Source organism: Hemitrygon akajei, chromosome 30, assembly GCF_048418815.1.
Source record: "Hemitrygon akajei chromosome 30, sHemAka1.3, whole genome shotgun sequence".
Classification (NCBI taxonomy): Eukaryota; Metazoa; Chordata; class Chondrichthyes; order Myliobatiformes; family Dasyatidae; genus Hemitrygon; species Hemitrygon akajei.
This window is the reverse complement of record NC_133153.1, coordinates 30,246,426-30,254,821: the sequence shown is the minus strand read 5'-3', so window position 1 is coordinate 30,254,821 and position 8,396 is coordinate 30,246,426. Positions and strand designations below refer to the sequence as shown.

Sequence of the window (8,396 nt, the reverse complement as noted above, 5' to 3'; positions counted from 1 at the left end):
TCTCCTCAACTGCCCGTCAGCTTGCTCTGGTGCACCTCCTCCTTCCCTTTCTGCCATGTTTCAGTCTCCATTCCTATCAGATTCCTTCTTCTTCAGCCCTTTAGCACTCCTACCTAGAACCTCCAAGCTTTTCACTTCTTTCCTCCCCTTCCCCCACCCCCTATCTTCCCCCTCACCTAGTTTTATCTATCACTTGCAGATTACACGTCTTCCCATTGCCCCAACCTTCTTATTCTGGATTTTTCCTCCTTCCTTTCTGGTCCTGATGAAGGGTTTTGACCTGAACATTAACTGCTTATTCCTCTCCATAAATGCTGTCCAACCTGTTGAATGCCTCCAGCATTTTGTGTCTGTTCCTCTATGTAGGGCGTGAGATAGAAAGCTGAAAAACAGGATCTCCAGGTAGTAATCACTGGATTGCTGCCTGTTCCATGTGCTAGTGAGGGTAAAAACAGGATGATTTGGCAGGTGAATGCGTGACTGAGGAACTAGTGCATGGCGTAGGGATTCAGATTTATGGATCATTGGGATCTCTTCTGGGGAAGGTATGACCTGTACAAAAGGGAGAGGTTACACTTGAACCCAAGGGGGTCCAATGGGGTACAAGGAAATGGCGGACAAGCTGAAGAAGTATTTTGCATCAGTCTTCAATGTAGAAGATACTAAAAGTATCATGGAAGTTCCAGATGTCAGTGGTCATGGTGTGTGAAGATGTCATTACTAGGAAGATGGTTGTTGGGAAATTGAAGGGGCTGTAGGTAAATGCTGTACACCCCGGGTTCTGGAGGAGGTGGCTGAAGAGATTGTGGAGGCATTAGTAATGATCTTTCAAGAATCACCAGACTCTGGAATGGTTCTGGAAGACTGGAAAATTACAAATGTCATTCCACTCTTCAATAAGTGAGAGAGGCAGAAGAAAGGAATTTATATGCCAGTTAGTCAGACCTCAGTGGTTGGGAAGCTGTTGGAGTCAATTTGTTATGGATCTGGTTTTGGGGTACTTGGACGCACATGATAAAATAGGCTGTAGTCAGCATACCTTGAGGGAAACTCTTGCCTCACAAATCTCTTGGGATGCTTTGAAGAAATAATAAGCAAGATAGACAAAGGAGAATCACTGGATGTTGTAAACTTGGATTTTCAGAAGGCCTTTGACAAGGTGCGACACACGAGGCTGTTTAACAAGCTACAAGTCCATGGTATTATGGAGAGTATTCTAGCATGGCTGGCAGGAGGCAAAGAGTGAGAATAAAGTGATTTTTTTTTCTGGTTGGCTGCTGGTGACTAGTGGCATTCCACAGGTGTTGGGACCAAATTTTTTATACTTTATTTGTCAATGATTTGGATGATGGAATTGATGGCTTTGTTTGCAGATGATGTGAAGATAGGTGGAGGAGCAGAAGTTTTGAGGAAGTAGAAAGGTTACAGAAGGACTTTGACAGATTAGAAGAATGGGTAAAGAAATGGCAGATGGAATATTGTCAAAAAAGTATGGTCATGCACGTTGGTAGAAGAAATGAAAGGGTTGATTATTTCCTAACTGGAGAAAAAATACAAAAAACTGAGTTGCAAAGGGACTTGAGAGATGAAAGGCTTTGATAGAGTGGATGTGGAGAGGATGTTTCCTATGATTGCAGAGTCCAGGACCAGAGGACACAGCCTCAGAAAAGAGTGGGTCCTTTTAGAACAGAGATGAGGAGGAATTTCTTTAGCCAGAGTGGTGAATCTGTGGAATTTGTTGCCTCAGCCAGCTGTGGAGGCCAAGTCATCATGTCTATTTAAGGCAGAGGTTGACAGATTCTTGATTTGTCAGGGCATGAAGGGATATGGGGAGAAGACAGGAGTTTGGGGCTGAGAGCAAAAATGGATCATCCATGATGAAATAGTGGAGCAGACTTGATGGGCCAATTAGCCTAATTCTGCTCCTATGTCTTATGGCCTTAGATAATGTTGTCAGTGGAAACCAGAGAATGAAGAACCACATATGACCAGATCCATTTCAAGTCCCAAAGCTTTATTAAATAGATAAGTGCATCTGTGTGAAGGGAGTCACGGAAAATCTCAAGCAAACAGCTCTAAAGAAAAAAAGGGAAACATCCATTATTATACCCTTTACTAGTTCTTCCATCTGCACACATCCAGGTGTTTTACAAATGCAAGGGGACTGTTTTACCATGTCATGAACTGCTATAGTTAGCTCTTGTATCTTTCCTTGATGCAAACCAGACACCTATTGAGTTCCTCTAGCGTGTTGTGCGTGTTACCTTGTTCTCTGTCCCTGACCAACAACAATGATCCTAATTCCCAAAACATTGTGTGACCAACTCAAACCTCCTCAACGTCTATATAGGGGACCCAGCTGGTTTGTCCAGTCTGAGGTCACAGTAATGGAATGTGTTCAAATCCCCCAATACCAAGTCGGCTCTACATTTTTTTAATAGTATGTAATTATCCTCCACTTTGTAACATGTATGCGTATACCTTGCCTAACTGATGCTGCCTTTGCCTTGGCCTTTTCTAACAATGTCACTACTTCTTGCTTCAATCAGCAATTAGCCCACAAGCATCCACTGAGATTTCCCGTTGGAAATAAAGAGAACTTTTGCAAGCACAGTCCTTGTTTCTTTCACTGTTACATCTTACCACCTGAGGCTCTGGAGACCTGGTGTGGGTGGTGGGTCAGGGAGGAAGTGAATGATAAGGGCCCAATGCTTATACCACAGCAGGAAGGAAACAGTTGCCAAGGCCAAACAGATGCCACTATGATGGGTAGAAGGCTCCCTTATTTCTGGTGATAAGTTTCAAGATGCTGCTTGAGCTCCATGGTGTTGCTCACTGAGACTTTTTTTTATTTAGAGACACAGCATGGAACAGGCTCTTCTGGTCCAACGAGTTGCACTGTCTAGCAATCCACCACCTATTTAACCCATGCCTTAATCTCAGGATAATTTACAAAGACCAATTAACCTATGAATCAGTGCATCTTTGGACTGTGGAAGGAAACCAGAGCACCTGAAGGAAACCCACGCAGTCATTGGGAGAACATAGAAAATATGTCTAAGTTTGCTCCTTCCCTAAATAATGAACTTGGTAGAGCAGAATGTGGATTTGGACTGCTTGACTTACTTGCACAGCAGAAATTTGTATCCAAGCTTTGTATAAATACTTGAAAATGAAATATTTACCAGGCAAAGTCTATAACATTGGGTGGTTCTTTCAAAAAGTCATCTTAGGTACTGATAAGGATTGCTCAATGCCATAATAGTCTTTGGTTCTATCAGTTGAATCCAGTGTTTTTACATGGCTGAGTAGAAAAGGTAGAAAATTCTATCACCATAGTAAGTCATGATAGGGCAACAGATTTTACACTTAGTGAGCAAAATAAGAATTTCAATAATTAAAGTGATTTTTTATTTTATTTATTTATAAACATTCAGCACTGAATATGCCCTTCCAGCCCTTTGAGCTACTCCACCCATGATTTATTCCCAGCCCAATCATGGGATGGCAGGGTGGAGATATTTCTCTACCAAAGGAAGTACAAGGTGCTTCCTTCCTCTGCTAGCCTACAGGTCACCCTTGGGCAAAGTGTAGCACCTGTTTAGCCCCCTGATCAGGGTACTTGAAGCCATGGGAGCAGGTCAAATGAGCAGCTGGTGCATATCACAGGTCCTGGTTATGTGACCACTGACACCAGGCAGACAGTCTTTGAAGAGTATTGATAATAGCTGGGGCCACCCATCTTGTAAAGACACTGCCCAGAAGATGGCAATGGCAAACCACTTCTGCAGAAATATTTGCCAAGGACAATCATGGTCAAAGACTATGATCGCCCTGACCATATGACACAACACATAACGATGATGTTGAATCATGGGACAATTTACAATGACACATTAACCTACCAACCAGTAGGTCTTTGGACTGTAGGAGGAAACCAGTGCACCAGGAGGAAACTCACGCGGTCATGGGGAGAACGTACAAATTCCTTATCGACGGTGGCGGGAATTGAAACCGGGTCACTTGTACTCTAAGTTGTTGTGCTAACCACCACACTACCATGTCACCCTCAACAAAACAGGTCAATTACATATTTTTAAAAAAAAGTTGTTTGGTGGAACAACTTCTCTGAAGTAAAAAGAGGAAAAATAATCCAAGAGGTTTGATTTTTAAATGTAAGGATTCCAATCTTAAAATCAAAAGCTTTTCTGAAATGATTGTCAAGCTGTTGACAATGAAACCTGACAAAGCCTTCCCACACAAGGCAGTTGCCAATTTTTTTTATACAGTGATTTAGAAACTAAAGCAGGGTTGAAATGTATTCTGTGATCCCTTCTGTCTCTTTGTCCTCCACCCATTTCGCCTACGCTTTGGCCCACGCTGTCTTCCAGGTCTTCCCTTCAACCACACTCCTCCCTGAAAAAACTCAACTCATTTTACTCATGTTCTTCGCCAGCCTCTAACAAGTCACCTCTCATTTCATTGCCTGTCTAAATACACTGGGCAGGGCAAACAGATATTTTTCATTCGATGGAATGTTGTTCCTGAAGTTTGAATTGTATTGGAATGAATCCATTCACACAACTGACTTGCACTCAGGCAGACAAATCACATTATATTAGTGCTTGCGGCCAACTCAGGAAAAAAATAAAACAGTGAGGCACCATGGTAGTGCGTCACGATTGGAGCTTGGGGCGTTCCAGAGTTTGGAGTTCAATTCTGGCGCCGTGTTGTAGGGAGTCAGAATCAGGTTATGAAGTTTGTTAACTTTGATTCTGATTCCAAAGGAGTCTTTGTATGTGCTCCCTATGGAATGCCGGGATTTTCCCTGGGTGCTCCTGTTTCTCCCACAGTCCAAAGATGTACTGGTTTGGTTAATCGGTCATTGTGAATTGTCCAGCGATTAGGTTATGGTTAATCGGGGTTGTGCAGTTTCTGGGCAGCGTTGCTCAAAGACCTAATCTGCACTGTATTGCTAAGTAAATAAATCAATAAATATGGGAAAATGTAGTATAGACAGTTTGACAGAATGAATAAATTATTAGATCCTGCAGAAAAACATGATATAGAAAATATTATATAAAAGGAAGATTAAAAAAAAACATACCTTTGGGGTGAAGCGATGGCACAGATAGTAGAAATGGTGTCTCACTCCAGCAACCTGGGTTGAATCCTGACTTTCGGTGCTGTCCTCTTCTACTGCTATGATGAGGCCACTCTCAGGTTGGAGGAGCAACACCTCATGTTCTGTCTGGTTTGCTTCCAACCTGACAGCACGAACATTGGTTTCTCTAACAAATAATAATTTCTCCACCTTCCTCATACTCTCTTTTTCCATTCTCAATTCTGGATCCCCCTCTACCTCTTCTCTTGCCTGTCACCTCCTTCTAGTGCCCCTCCTCCTTCCCTTTCTCCCATAGTCTGCTCTCCTGTCCTATCAGATTCCTTCTTTTTCAGACCTTTATCTCTCCCTCCTGTCACCTCACTTCATTTACCTCATTACCTCTCTCACACCCACCTACCTTCCCCTTCACCTGATTTCACCCATTAACTTTGAGCTTGTGTTCCTTCCCCTCCCACAATCCCCAAAACTTTTTTATTCTGGCCTCTTTCCCCTTCCGTTCCAGTCCGGATGAATTTGAAACAGAAACACTGGCTCTTTATTCCTCTTCGTAGATACTGCCTGACCTTTTGAGTTCCTGCAGCGTTTTGTGTGTGTTATTTTGGTGCCGTCTGTGTGGAGTTTGTATGTTCTCTCTGTGGAAATGTAGGTCGCCTTGGAGTGCTTTGGTTACTGTCCATATCCTAAAGAGGTGTGTGTTAGGTTAATTGGCCACTGTAAATTGTCCTATTGTGCGGGTGAATGGGAGAATTTGGTGATGGTGGGAATGGGAAGAGATTAAAATTTGATGTTTATAATAGTGCTGCTTGATGATCCAAGGATTCAATGACCCCAAGTGTCTGTTTCCATTCTATATTCTCTCTGGCTTTAATATATCTCAAATAGTAGGAAGAGTAACATTGGAACAGAGCGATCTAAAAAGGTAAATACACTTAAGGTTTTGAGGCAGAAGAGGGAAATGGGATTCAGCTGTTATATAAGACCATGAGAGCAAAAACATAGGAGCAGAACAGGCCATTCTTCCCATAACCTTTGACACCCATACTAATCAAGAAGCTATCAGCCTCCTCTTTAAATCCACCCAATGAACTGACCCCCACAGTTGCCTGCAGCAGTGAAATTCCCCAGATTCACCATATGTTTGTTGAAGAAATTCCTCCTCATCTTTGCTCCAAAGGGATATCCTTGTTTACTGAGGCTGTGCCCGCTAGTCCTAGGCTCCCCCACATCTACTCTATCTAGGCTTCCAACAGTTGATTGGTTTCAATGAGATCCCCCCCCCCCTCCCAGAGCCATCTAATGTTCCTTATACGTTAACCCAGTTATTTCCAGGATATTTATCCTAAATCTCCTCTTTACATACCATGATATTGAATATGAAACCAAACAAATTATTTACAAAACATTGATTTGAGCATTGTATTCAAAGGCAACACGAGTGAATCTGCAGATGCTGGAAATAAATAAAAACACAAAATGCTGGCAGAACTCAGCAGGCCAGACAGCATCTATAGGAGGAGGTAATGACGACGTTTCGTGCCGAAACCCTTCATCAGGAGTGAAGTAACATGGGATGGTCGATGGGGGATAAGAAGTAGGGGGAGGGATGAAGTAGAGAGCTGGGAAGTGATAGGCTGACTATGATACCGGGTCTGGGTTAGCGTGTGGTCCAAAAGTTTCAGGGCCGAAGAAATAGTAGGTTGGGAGCAGAGAGAGAGACTCTCGCTGAACTCCCATCGGAGAGAAGGTCTGAACTTCTTCAGTGTAGGCATCACTAAACTTTTGGACCACATGCTAACCCAGACCCGGTATTATAGTCAACCTATCACTTCCCAGCTCTCTGCTTCATCCCTCCCCCCCACTTCTTATCCCCCCTCGACCATCCCATGTTACTTCACTCCTGATGAAGGGTTTTGGCCCGAAAGGTTGTCACTACCTCCTCCCATAAATGCTGTCTGGAGTTGAGTATTGTATACATATTTAGGCAGATCATTAGCAGGACAATATAGAATGAAGACAGCAATAATTGAGAAGGAATGCTCCAAGAATAAAACGAAGTTGTTAAAAAGTAGTTGTAAAAAAACTCAAAATAGGAATCCACTGGAAAAGAGAGAACTGTCAAATTGTGAGAAGTTTTGAAAGGTTAAACATTTAAAATATTCCTTTTGCTGGCTCATTTGCTTAGGATTATTACTAGACACTAGAACCCTACAGCACAGTGCAGGCCTTTTGGCCCTCGATGCTGTGCCGACCCATATATTCCTTAAAAAAAGATTCTAAACCCACACTACCCCATAACCCTCTATTTTTCTTTCATCCATGTGCCTGTTCAAGAGGCTCTTAAATACCCCTAATGTTTTAGCCTCCACTACCATCCCTGGCAAGTCATTCCAGGCACCCACAACCCTCTGTGTGAAAAACTTACCCCTGATATCTCCCCTAAACTTCCCTCCCTTAACTTTGTATATATGCCCTCTGGTGTTTGCTATTCATGCCCTGGGGAACAGGTGCTGGCTATCCTCCCTATCTATGCCTCTTATAATCTTGTATACCTCTATCAAGTCCCCTCTCATCCTTCTACGCTCCAAAGAGAAAAGTCCCAACTCTGCTAACCTTGCCTCATAAGACTTGTTTTCCAATCCAGGCAACATTCTGGTAAATCTCCTCTGCACCCTCTCCATAGCTTCCACATCCTTCCTATAATGAGGTGACCAGAAGTGAACACAATACTCTAAGTGTGGTCTCACCAGAGATTTGTAGAGTTGCAACATGACCTCTCTATTCTTGAACTCAATCCCCCTATTAATACAAAAACACCAAAAGCAGGAATTACTTTCTTTTGGTACATTGTGTGATAATAACTATTTTATCACGACAAAGAATAAAACAATTAGAACAGAATTGGAGATTTGAAGGCTGTAGGGGAGAAAAGGATGGAATTGGTTTTAACATAATCAAGAAAGGGAGCTGCTGTGAAACAAGTCCAGATGCAGAGTCTTGACCTAAAACACCTTTCAATATTGTCTCCACAAATGCTGTTTGACCCATTGAGTTTCTCCAGAAGCTTGTTTTCTTTGCTCCAGATTCCAGCATCTGCAGTTTCTAGTGTCTCCACGGCACAAGTCTCCTTCTTTAATTCCTGTGATGGAGAATACCTTTCAGTCTCACCTTGGATGAGCAGATGGACCATCATCTCATGTTAACTTGTAGCCAACCTTTAACTTTTACACTGAGGAATCCTGTGAAGTGGTGTTCTCTCAAGAACTGAAATGGA

At 42.7% G+C, this 8,396-nt stretch overlaps 1 long non-coding RNA gene across 1 annotated transcript; it reads right to left on the bottom strand.

Moving 5' to 3' along the window:
- Nucleotides 1-1,993: 1,993 nt before the first annotated feature.
- Nucleotides 1,994-6,685, bottom strand: LOC140718916 (uncharacterized). The gene is made up of 2 exons (XR_012096830.1): nt 5,108-6,685; nt 1,994-3,304 (listed from the first exon to the last, which is right to left on the bottom strand). It is a non-coding gene; the product is annotated as an uncharacterized lncRNA (long non-coding RNA).
- Nucleotides 6,686-8,396: the final 1,711 nt, after the last annotated feature.